The 13,364-nt window shown below is 40.1% G+C and overlaps 1 protein-coding gene across 2 annotated transcripts in view; it reads right to left on the bottom strand.

Moving 5' to 3' along the window:
- Nucleotides 1-12,125, bottom strand: part of Spop (speckle type BTB/POZ protein) — a 77,620-nt gene extending 65,495 nt beyond the window's left edge. For both annotated transcript variants that reach the window (XM_051205715.1, XM_051205640.1), the window contains exon 1: nt 11,902-12,125. The gene's annotated coding sequence lies outside the window, so the exon portion shown is untranslated. The remainder of the gene's footprint in view (nt 1-11,901) is intronic.
- Between the last annotated feature and the right edge of the window lie 1,239 nt (nt 12,126-13,364).

The raw sequence follows: 13,364 nt of genomic DNA, 5'->3' as shown, positions 1-13,364 counted from the left end.
AGCGCTTGGAAGACAGTGGCAGGAGGTTCTCTGTAAGTTCGAGGCCAGCCTGGTCTACCTCTGATCTACATAGTGAATAGTGAGTTCTAGGATAGCTACAGCTACATGAAAGACTGTCTCAAAAACAAAACAAAAATCAAAGACTATAGACCCAGATATGAAAATTTAGCGTAGCTGTCTTCTATTAAGCTAGACATTTAAGGAACTTACAAAAATGTAAAAATGCCAACCTCACTAATTTTTCAAGTTTTTTAAAAATATTATTTCATAAAGAAAGAAAGGAAGAAAGGAAGGAAGGAGGGAAGGGAGGAAGGAAGGCAGGAAGTAAGAAAGGAAGAAAGAAAGAAAAGCTAGGCAGTGGTGGCCCATGCTTTTAATCTCAACACTCAAGAGGCAGAGGCAGGAAGAATCTCTGCCTGATCTATAGGGCAAGTTCCAGGATAGCCAGGGCTACACAGAAAAACCCCGTCTCAAAAAATAAATAAACAAAATAAATAAATAAATAAATAAATAAAAATACTATTTGGTTTAATATGAGATGGAGGAGTTTGGTTTGTTTGGTTGTTTTGAGACAGGGTCTCACTATATGGTCTTGGCTGGCCTAGAACTCACTAACTAGGCCAGGCTGGCCTCAAGTTCAAGAGCTCTACCTGCCTGAGTACTGGGATTAAAGTCATGCCTGGTGACGTGACTTTACTTTTTTAAAGAAAAATAACATCCTTAAAATGTTTTTTTTTTTTTTGATGTTTTCTTTTAAATTTATTACATGTATTTAGAGTATTGCATGCTGTGGCATGCAAAGTGGAGGTCAGAAGACAACTTACAGGGGTCAATTCTCTTTTTCCACCATGGTGATGGTAAACACCCCTACCTGCTAAGCCATCTCTCCAGCCATGTATTCTAAGTTCTAATTTGGTAATGGACAATAAGTACAACCCATATTTAATAAAAAGAAAACAAAACTCTTTAAAGCACTCAGTAATTTTTAAGATTGTAAGGAGTCCTAAGATACATCATTTCCCAAAGAAACCTGTCTCTAATTCCAGCAATTCCCCAAATTTCTATTTATATCAAACTTCCCCTTCTCCATAAATAACTGGAGTTGAACCTGGGGGCACATATGAGGCCCACGGGAAATCACGCCTTGACCTGACCAAATCAGATCTCCCTTAGGAATTTGAATTAAGCCTCATGGAAACTAAAGTTTATTTATAGAGCACCAGAGTCCACCAGTTCTTACTGCTGAAGTCCCTGCAACACTTTGGTTCCAGGACATTCTGAAACCTGATTGTTTAGCTTTTCCTGTACTATACAGCTACTATATATCTTTTTGATAATCTCTTTGTTTTACATAAGTTCCGTTTCCTCATGATCAAGATTTTAACACTATGGGGCAGGGTGACTCACATTTGTAACCCCAGCATTTAGGAGGTTGAATCAGGAAGATTGCCACAAGCTGGAAGCCAGTCTGAGAGAAACTGAGATCATGCCTCAAAAATAACAAACGAAAGATGAAGAGAAAGAAAGGAAGAAATCCTTAACACCATCAAGTTCAATATCAATGCCATTACCAAAACTGCTTTATTGGTATCCTTAAACAATCATTAACAGGTCACTTTTCAAGTGAAGATCTGATCTCTATATAAAAATGAAAACTACAGAAAGCTAAAAAGGGAATTGGAATTATAAACTCATTCAGAACAAGTAATTAGTTGCTTGAAAAGGAAGGAAGGCTTAACTCCCCCACCCCTTCTTGGAGGCCATGCTATATCACATGAACATACTTCAACAGCAAATGACTACGTTAACATGTACCAACTGACTGGACAGGGTTTTTCAAGGAGCTTTATGAATATAAAGAGGTACTAAGCCTCGCTTATCAGATAAGAACAATCACTTTAAGTTTCTGATAATGAAAGCAGTATAGTAACAGCACAAGACAGGCAAGCTGACCAATGGCACAGAAAAGAACAGACAGGCAACCCTCCTATACACAGACAAACACAAATGACATTTTAACAGGAGGAGGGAACAGATGGATTATCTAAAACATGGGGCTGGGTCACTGGATTACTATCTTCATGGGAAATTAGATCCACACTTTAGATCATTTTATCTTTTCCACACTGAATATCAAAATCAATTAAAGGTAGAGACCTATATGTAAAAAGCAAAACTATAAAGTTCATAGGAGAAAACAGGACTTAATTTGCCCCTAATTTAAAAGAGAATTACACACACACAAAAAAAAAAAAAAAAAAAAAAAAAACAGGTGTGGTGGCATATGTCTACAATCTTAGCACTCAGTAAGTAGCCTGAAGTAGAAAGATCACAAGTTTGAAGCCAGCCTGGATTATACTGCCAGCAAGACTCTGTTTCAAACAAACATCAAAAGGAGAACAAAATAAATCTGATTGTTGTAAAGTTTATGCTGGTCATGATGACTCATATTTATAATCTAGAATCTAGCATTTGGGAGACTAAGGAAGGAAGGTGATGAGTTTTAAGCCAGCATAGGCTACAGAGTACAACTATGTCTCAAAAACATCTTGGGGACTAAGGAGATGACTCGACAGTTAATGCAGTAAAGAGCACACACTGATCCTCCAGAAAACCAAAGATGGTTCCCACATTAGGTGGCTCAAAACCACCTGTAACTCCAGCCCCAAGGATCTGACACCCTTTTCGGGCCTTCATGGGCTCCTGCATACTCAAAAGCATACAGACACATAGACATAAACAAAATTATAGTGAATCTTTAAGAAGTTAAAAATAAATAAAACTTGAAACTCAGCTTCAGTAAAAGATAAAGCTAAAAAAGGATTCAACAACACCCGTTAGGATGCCACTACCAAGCAGAAAAAAATTGTTGGTAAGGATCTGGAGAACTTGGAATGTCTATGTACTGTTGAAGGGAATGTAAAATGGTACAAGCACCATGGAAAACGGAATAAAGGAGCTTGAAAAAATTAAAAATAGAATTCCCATATGATCTAGCAATTCTAACTCTAGATATATACACTAAAAGATTGAAAGCAGCATTTTAAAGAGAAGTTTGTATACCTATTATCAGAACATTTATAAGTTAGATTCCGAAAATCAGTATAACACTGTCAGGCACAGGCTGGAGAAATAAATAGCTCAGCTGTTAAAAACACTAGCTGTTCTTCAGGGAACTAGTGTTTGGGTCCCAGCACCTACATGGCAATTGGCAACTACCTGTAATTTCTGCTCCATGTGATCCAATATCCTCTTCTGGCCTCTGCAGACACACATGGTACACACACATACTTGCAGGCAAACACTCATAAACATAAACTAAAACTAAATAGAACTTTTAAATAAAAGACTTTTTTAAAAAGGCTGGGAACATGGTTCAGGTTTATAATCCAATGCTAGGGAGACAATAGGATCCCAGGATGGGGCAGCTTGCCAGCCAACCAATATATACCAAGTGCTAAACTCCAGGTCAGTAAGAGACCTTGTCTCAAAGAAGGTGGCCAATGTTCCTAGCAATGATAACCTAAGTTGTCCTCTGGCCTCCACACACATCGATACACACATAAAAATAGATTTTGTATAATTGGGTGATGGTATACGAATGACATTATCCCCTATACTTTTCTATATGTTTAAAGTATTTTATATTTAAGATTATTATTTTGGGGGTAGTGAATGTGGGTGCATGTGGAAGCAAAGGTCAACATCAGGTTGACCTTCCTCAATCACTTCACCTTGTTTTTTGAGACAGGGTCTTTGACTGAACTTGGAGTTCACTGATTTGGCTAGACTGGCTGGCCAGGAAACCCGGGGAATCCTCCTGTCTCTGCCTCCCAGCAATGGGATTATGGGAACAAGGTGCCATGCTGGCTTTCTAGTGGGTGCTAGAGATCCTAATTCAGTTGACCAACTGAATTCTCTCCAGCCCCTATTTTTGTGCTTTTAAGGCAAGATCTCACCATGAAGCCCTATCTGGCCTAGACCTCCATACATAGACTGGCCTTGAATTTGAGGCAATCCTGCTCTGCTGCCTCTACCTTTCTTCCAACTACTAGAACTACGGGTATATACCACTACACCCAACTTCTAATTTAAAATTTTAAGTCAGGCAACATAAATAATGTCCTATGTAGAAAAGCTTATTTTTATGTTTAGTAAACTTCTACATGGCTGTGTTTTTTAAAAAATCAAGTAAAAGAATATGTACATCTCAATTTAAGCAGATAAATAATTACAAGTACATTTCCCCTCTTACAAATGAAAAAGCAGATCTGCAGACAGGAGAAATTAGAAATTTTTGAAAAATTCATGCAAGCCCTCTCTAAGGTATATGATGTTATTTTCTTTATGATCTAGAAATAAACTGTGCCTGAAGATCAGAGTGCAAAACTAGCCACAGCCATACAAGCCAGGCAGTAATGGTACACACCTTTAATCCCAGGACTCAGGAGACAAGCAGGCAGATCTCTGTTAGTTCAAGGCCACCCTGAGCTACACAAAATTGATTCAGTCTAAAAGAGAAACAGCTCACACAAAGGTGATCTCAGTACTTGGAATCCCACACCTTTAATCCCAGCATTAGAGAGGAATATAAGGCAGGAGGAGACAGAATTCATTGCAGTCTAAATGTAGTCTGAAGCAATCTGAGGTTCAGTGGATTGCGCCTTTGATCTGAGCATTGGTAGAGGTGAAGACAACTCTCTAATAGTTGCCCACTTTGCTTCTCTCATCTTCAGCTTTAACCCCAATAACTGTCTCTGGATTTTTATTAATCATGTTACAAGGGTAGCTGATGATGGCAGGAAAACTTCTGACAGTAGCTTCTCAGGACAAAGGTCTCTGCATCAAGGAAGACTTTCCACTTGAGGTCTGAATCTAGTTTCCCTAAGCTGCACAACCAATTTTGCTATACACAGAGAGCACCTGGGCAACTGCTGGCTAATTCTCTGGAAATGTGCTTAACAGACCTATGAGATGGCTCAGTTGGTAAAGGCACTTGTCACCATGCCTGACAACTGGAGTTACATCCCTGGGATCAACTCTTGCAGATTGCACTCTGACCTCCACACACGCACTGTAGAACACATATATGCACATGTTTACACACACACACTCAAATAACTGTAATTCAAAAATAAATAAATGTTGACTATAGTAATAAGAATGATGACCTAAGCATTCCTTCAAAATTCTACTTTTAAAGTATTTTCCTGTAATGTAAGCTTTACAAAAGTGAAAAAAGCAACCGGAACCAATTTATTAGCAAATGTGTTCACACAGCCTTTCAGAACAATTTTACCATGCCTGAAAACAAACACAAGAAACAGGTGTGCTTCCTCAAATACACAAGCAGAATTTAATGTGGAGCCAGTATTGTTATGAAACCAGATTGAGAATAAATAACATTGTAAATATGACAAGATGGTAAAAAGAACTTGGAAAATGGATTTCAGATAAATATCAAAATACTGTTATTGTCTGGCTTTGAGTAACCTGAAATCAGTGATATTATTCAAAATATCACTGCATGGGAAGAGTCTAATTAAACATTTTTTTACTAAGGCAAGAATTAGTCTAAACCCCAAGACCAGCTACAAAATGTGGTTCTATTGTATCTCTTATTTGTGTGACAGTAGTGTGCCTTCATTAGTGTGACAGAGTTGCAGAAAGCACTTGGATGAGCAGACATTTCTCCTGAGTCTATAATATACAATATCACAGGATGTAGCAATGTTCCAGACCCTGAGTTAAGACAACTGGGAGTCAGAGGTCATGGTTTGGTTGAAAATTTTCCCTAATTAATTGTCTTGCTCCTTTTGAAAGATAAAAATCTAATGATAATGAAAAAATATGCTGTAACAGCAGAATCTTACATAACATTCTTGTAGAGCAATAGGTGTGGAAAATTTAAAAGAAATGCTTTAACTGAGGAAAAGGAAAGAAAAACAAATATGTACATATATACCCACAAAAGTTTCTTTTATATAATGTAAGAACAACATGCTCCCTGTGTAGCTGGGGATGCCTTAAACTTCTAATCCTGTTTCTACATCCCAAGTGCTTGGACCTGGTGTGGGCCAGGATGTCCCGTGTATGGGGTGCCAGGAGTCAAATCCAAGGCTTCCTGCACACTAGGCAAACACTCTAAACACTGAGCTACATCCCAGTCCTCATTTCCTATATTTCACCTCAGTAAAAAAGCAACATTGCTCATGTAAACAAAACAAAAAAAAAAACACTCTAGTATTTTCTATAGCCAACTTTATGTTCACATGAAAGTTAGCAATGTGTCCCTTGGGACACTTAACTTTATGTTCAGGTGGAAGACAGCAATGTGTCCTTTGGGACTACCCATCTTTCACAAAGAATATTCAAGACAAAGAAGTTATGAGTTCTAAAAATCTAGACCCCAGCAATGTCACAGCACAGAAGTAAGTCAAAACACTAGGTAAACAGAGTTAAAATAAAGGTAACTTTGTTCTTTTATGATTTAGCTGCACAGCCCTATAAAAGACACAACCAACCTCATTTATGGAAAGGAAAGACACAGAAAGGAAAAGTGGGGGGGTGCTAGAGAGATAGCTGATTGGCTAAGTACCTTGGCTACTCTTCCAGAGGACCTGAGTTCAATTCCAAGCACCCACACAACAGTTCATTATTGTTCAAGGGATTCCCTCTTGTGGCCTCCAAAGACACTGCATTCACATGGTGCACAGACACATAAAGGCAAAACACCACACACATAAAATAAAGGCTAAAATTATTTAAATTAAAAAAAAAAGGTAAAGTGAGGCCTGCACATCTGGGACAAAAAAATATACAAAGAGTCAGAAACTTCTTGTGCCAGAAAGCAAGATGCACTCATATGCTGAGCTGAGAGGACTCCAGAGGCCAAACAGGGAACATCCTGTGCATCATAAAAAATATTGTAACTGTTGGTAAGACACAATACATTAAAACCCATGTGTGCAAGATGATACTAACAGAAAGAAAAAGAAACTGTTCATTTGCTACCAGTAAAGATGATTATTTGAGCTATGGGGATAACCCAAGGTAAAGCACTTTTCTTGCTTCCCATGTTCCAGGCCTTTAATAAGTCCCCAGGACTGCCATTTGTCTGTAGCCTTTCTAACTGCCTATTAATTATACTACCTCCTTACTCGGAAAATATTAAATGGAAAGATTCATCTCAACTTTTTGTAGAAATTATAATTTATCAACCCGTAAGGAAAAGCTTTATAAAAAAAAAACAAAAAACAAAAAACAAAAAACAAAAACAAAAACTAGTCAAAGGAAAAGAATGGCAGAATTTTAAAAATCACCATTTTGCAACTACTGAATTAAGTGACTAAGGTAAGGACCATCATCTGAGGAGAAAGGCTGTTGGTAAAACAATAGTACAGTGCCAGAGGGGAACCTCTCCAGAGTACCTGATAATTACAAAGGGAGGAAATTTCACTGAGGAGTCTGGGCTTCATCATCTTAAAACATATACACAAACCCCACATCATTAACAGACAGCTCTGGTCCTATGCTTCCTAAAACTGTTAAATGGAATCTAACCAAGCCATTAGGTCTCAATATCAGCCTGTACCGATAAAAGAACAAATTACTGGGAGAAAAAAAAGTCAGAAAATTCCAAGAGATGGTTTCTTCAAAAAGCAAAAGCCACTAATCTTGAGTAGCTTCAAACAGTTCTGAGACTAAAGAGACATATTTGAAGGAGGAAAAAAAATATAAATAATAGCAGGTGTGGTGGTACTTGCCTTTGATTCCAGGACTTGAGAGGCAGAGGCAGGGGGTTCTCTATGAATTTAAGGACCGTCTGGTCTATATAGTGAACTCTAGTCCAGCCAGGACTAGACAGTGAAACCATCTCAAGATATAAAATTTAAAATTACTCATAATTGACTTGTGACAAATACTGTAACAATAACTGAGTAAAACAATGTATTTCAAGGAGATGCATCTAAAGGGTGAAACATATCTGCAATAAATAAAAGTTTGTATATTACACATCCTAACATATATCACATATAAATTTTAAAATACAATTGGCAGTAGTGGTGCATGCCTTTAATTCCAGTACTTCAGAGGCAGAGGCAGGCAGAACTCCTGATCTACATAGTGAGGCAAAGCCTGATCTACATAGTAAGTTCTAGGACAGCCAGTCTACATAGAAAAACCCTGTCTGAAAAAACAAAATAAAATACAATAAAAATACAAACAATTGCAGTGATAGACAGAAGGGTAATAACTATACCATCCTTTCTACTTTTCTATATGTTTTAGCTTTCAACAGTTGGGAAAAAACAAAAACTTCAAAATACAGTTCTTCCAGAAAGCCCTCCAAAACAAACTTTGTTTCAACCCTTAATCACTCTTATGCAGGTCTTCTCAGCACAGAACACAAACATACTATTATTTACATTTTATTTTCTAACTCTTATTATTTCATATATTCAGTACATCTTGTTTTCCAGTGACCAAAATATACTTTAGGCACAGAAATCTTTTCATTCATTCTTTCTTCTTTTAGATGGGGAGGTTGTTGGGGTAGGGGAGTCTCACTATGAAGTTCTGGCTGGCCTGGAACTAACTATGTAGATTAGGCTGGCCCTAAACCCACAGAGATATGCCTGCCTCTGCCTCCTAAGTACTGGGATTAAAGGTATGCTCCAACATACCCAAGATGTTCATTTCTTTACAGCTCACAATAAGGTATTCTGCAATCAGAAGACTGCTAAGACCAACATTCTGGTGAAGATAATAGACAGTACCTTAACAACTGAGTTACCTTTTCAACACAACAAAAAGCAGCTTACTTGCTTTCACTCATAGCTACCAAAAGATCACAAAACATCACATACGCTTTTGGAGTTCCACAGAAAGAAACAGAATCTTAGTGAAAAGGAAGAAATTGAAATACAGGTCTTATATGCCTTCCTACTACTGTCATGGGTTTACTGTTACCCAGGCATATGACTTCACTGTAATTGCACTGTTCTTTGATCCAGGCATATTCTATAATACCCTTGACATACAGAACAGTGACAGAATTCGTCCACAACAACTCAATATAATGAAACTTATGGAGCTATATAATGAACTTAAAGTCTCAGAGAAAACACTACTTAAAATTTACTTTTAAATCATGATAGTGTTGGTTAGGAAACGAGCAGATGAGCAGTTGGCAATAATATAAATTCATAAACCTCTATAGAAAACAATTCAGTAATATTGCCAACATTAAAAATGCATACATCCATTGATCTGGCACATTCACAAAAAATTTAATCCAGTAGACACCTAAGTACACGTAAAAAAATGAATTGTGGCTCTAGAAACCTACAGTTAAGAATTGGCTAAATAACTTATCATATACAATGCAACCCTTGCCACTGTTTAAAAAAGAGATACTACACATACTCTATGAAATGATTACCAAGATAAATTGAGTGGAAACGTAAAAAAATGGATATAGTGTCTCACCATTTGTGAAAAACAGACACCAAAGGACATGTAGGTGTATGTATTTATAATGGATATACTCTGGAAGAAGATGCTGCCTTTGAGAAGGGTAACTTGATGGACAGGAGGAGAATGACAGATGGTTTTTCATTCTCACTATGTACCTTTTGAATATTTTGTTCCACATTTGTATTGCCTTTTATTTTTTAAACAAATTTGGGCACCAATATAAATTAATTAATAACTTACCTTAATCCTAAAACTGTTCCCTGCTTTTGTACCATCAAAAATTTAAATAAGGCTTAAGTGAATTCAGAAATGAATGCTTCCAGATAAGAACAAAGCATCCTAGATGAAGAAAGCATTGCCTCAATAGTTTCACTTCTAGATTCTATAAGAGCCTGGTCCAAGTACAGAGGAAGGCCACAATAAGTATTTCCAACTACCAAACTAGCCACTGCAATAACTCCTTTAAAAGTGTAGTCACCAAAATACCAGAAGGACAACTGTCCTGATCCTCAATGTGGTTATCACAATAATTTATACTGTTGGTGGGGGGAGCTGAGTATCCAGCCCTTTCCAACACAGGATGACATATGTTCCCTCAATCCCCAAACCCCTGTGCTTCCTGGGTCATCCCTTGGCTCCAAGTGCAACATGGCAACCAGAAACAGCACAATAGCCAGCTGAACCACATAAAGGCCAGTGTTAAATGAGGAAGTGAATAGTGTATTTACACGTTAAAGCCCAAGAACATAAGGTCCTAAAGTTAACATGGCAACCAAAGTAAGGCTCGTGAGAATACCAAAGAAAGAACACAAAGGCAAGGAAATTTCAAAATAAGGCTGATTTATGTCCCACTCCCAAGAGTCTAGCTGAGACATAAGGTTAGCCAGACAACCAAAAATCAGAAAATGCCCCTCCCTTTTCCATTCTCCCCACCAAACAACAATTTAGCTATTCATTTCAACACAATTCAGCAAACCTCTTTGCTAGTAAATAGTTTATCTTTGTGACCACACGTTTTGGTGTACACCAAACACTCAGGAGGCATCGGCAAGCAGATCTCTGTAACTCCAGTCTTGAGACCAGCCTGGTGTGCACAGGAGTTCCAGGCCAGCCATGGCTACATGAGACCCCAATTGTCTCAAAACAAAACAATCCTCCCCACCCCCATGGTAGAGATAAGAGAAAGTTTCTAAGAGTGACAATACAGCAGCAAACTAAAGAACCCAGTATAATCTGTCGACTGAAATTCCAAGTCCTAAGTCACTAAAATATTCTTGTAAAGTTCCTCAGTTTAATCTTTTTGGAATTTGCCCATATAAAAGAAACTTCACTCATTATTTAAAATTAATAGTTCTGGACAAGCTGTTCAATTGTTTCAAGTTGCCTCTGTTTTCATATGGTCACAGAACATCAGTAATGTTCGCTAAACTGAAACACTATAGAAGAATTCTGACTCCCACCCCCACCATCAATCACCACCCTCTATAAAGAACCTAACAGATCACACAAAGTTGGCTGATCTCTTCATTTCCGTTCTGCTGCTGTTGTTTCTCAAGCCTTAAACTGTGTGTGGCACTTATCCCTTTCTTACCTAATACTGTAAAAGCAACTCAGAATTTAACTAAAAAGGAATTCCCACTTTAGTTTCTTTTTTATGCTCCTTAGTCCTTCTTGACATGGCTATCAAAATCCCCTGCCAGAATACATGCGTTGGACTTACTCCTAAATTTTGGGGAAGTTTGTATTGAGGGTTCAGTACGACGACCAGAGTGGTAGAAAGGGAAGTAATTCTAGAACTAGAAGTTGCAGTCAGTTTCAAAAGGAGGGTCAGCGTGGGACACGTTGGCTCTAGAAGGCGTTCGTAGCCTGGGAGTCTCTAGGGCAACACCAGAAACGAATAGTGCTTTGTCCTTAAATCCCTCGCATAATTTAAATTCTCCCTCTCGCATCGGAGCGACAAGCCCACTATTGGGTGGAAAGTCTAGCATTGCCTGGGAAGAAGGCGGGCGCGTGGTCAAGGGGCTCTTTATCCCGCAGGTCCCTGCAACACAGCAATGCGCATGCGTCCTGAGGCAGCGAACAGGCACCCCGAGCTCCTTCACATTCGAGCATGCGCAGTCCTCCATCTCGCCGCAGGCGACAGCTCACTATTTGGCAAGGGGGATGGGGCTGGGGTATGATGGTGAGGGAGGTTGGAGGCAGGGGGCGCGTTTGTGTTTCCTGAATGCTTGAGGTAGGAAGAACAGACGGCTGATAGGCTCTGGCTTCCTCAGGCCATGAAACCAGGGTGTAGGAAATGGGGCAGAGAATAATACATGAGGGGAAGTGTGTGTGTGTGGCGGGGGTCAGTCACTTCTCAAGGAAAACCCCCGCACCCCGACAGGCCAACCCCCTTCCTCGACTCTTGACACACACACTCACCTGAGAACGGCGGCGACAGCTGCTGGTCCCGGTCCCCCTGCGCTCGCCTCATACTGCCCGCAACATCCGGGACCTGCGGGACCGCCGATACACAAATACACACTCTCGGAGCGCGCACACACATACAAACACACACATACACACACACACACACATACACACCGACACACACCGGCCTGGGCGTCCTGTCGTCAGCACGTCGACGCAGCGAGCGCGTACCCGCCGGGCCCCACCCCGCGCGGCCTCCTCCCCCGCCTTCCCGCCCCGCCCCGCCTGACCCCGCCCCGTTCGGCCCCGCCCCGATCAAGGCTCTCCAGCTCCTCCTCCTTTAAGACTCCGCCTACCTCCCTTAGTGCGCAAGCGTCGCGAGGCGGTGCCAGAGCCCGGGGATTTGAGCGAAGGCGGAGCCAGAGTGGAAAGAGGCGGGAACTCGGAGGGGGTCTCGTGCAGTGCACGGAAGATCGCGCCGAGGTGCGAGGCTGGAATGGAAGAGGCTGAGAGCCAGGGACCGGGTGGGTGGGGCCACAACAGGCATTTCACAACTGAAACCTAGATGTGCAAGTTGTGGATTAAAGATGACTTTGCTCTTATTTTCTTTTTTAGCCAACTCTCAGTAAAAATGTTTTCTGGTTTAATGATTGCTAGAGACTTTTTAAAAAGGAACTTTTACATTTTGTGTTGTTTGCTTTGTTTCTTGAGATAGGGTCTCACTATGTAGCATTGGCTGGCTTGGCACTCTCTTAATGGACAGGCTGGCCTCAGATTCATAGAGAATCATGCTCAGCAAGTCTAGCCTACAAGTGCTAACATTTATAAAGTTCTTTACTTGGGTGCTGTGTGGCACTCAGGAGGCAGAGGCAGGAGGAGTTCTGTGAGTTTAAGTCCAGCTCGGTCTACATACTGAGTTCCAGGCTAGCCAGAATTACATGGCCTCAAAAAACTAGATAAGTAAATTAGCATCTGAAAATAAAAACCAAAGGACCGTTCTTTCTGGGAAAGGCAGAAGGTATGTGTGCGCGCACGTGTGTGTGTGTGTGTGTGAGAGAGAGAGAGAGAGAGAGAGAGAGAGAGAGAGAGAGAGAGAGAGAGAGAGAGAGAGAGAGAGAGAGAGAGACCAAACGGGAAAGAAGCTGAGTCTGTGACAATTTATTGGCTAGGACACCTGGGGTCCTAGTTTGTCTCATGTCTTAGCTCCTATGGGCCAAACATAATTCAGGAATTGAGTAGAATTGTTTCAGAGCGTCTTGGCCCTGGAAGAAAACAGTCATCTTTGCGTTGAAATAATGAAATCAGCAATGAAATATTTGTTATGTTCTTTGCTTACCTTAAACGCTAAGAAAAAAAAATATTGCTGAATCAAGCCTCTCCAAATCTAAAGCAGATTCTGTCTCTCTTGCATGCACAAATCGCACGTGCACTTAGCGCTGGACACAAGAGAGCAACCCCATGACTCAGTAGGTCCT

The sequence above is a fragment of the Phodopus roborovskii genome, unplaced genomic scaffold, assembly GCF_943737965.1.
Source record: "Phodopus roborovskii unplaced genomic scaffold, PHOROB, whole genome shotgun sequence".
Lineage (NCBI taxonomy): Eukaryota > Metazoa > Chordata > Mammalia > Rodentia > Cricetidae > Phodopus > Phodopus roborovskii.
Note: the sequence above shows the minus strand (reverse complement) of the source record. Positions and strands in the feature narration are given on the sequence as shown.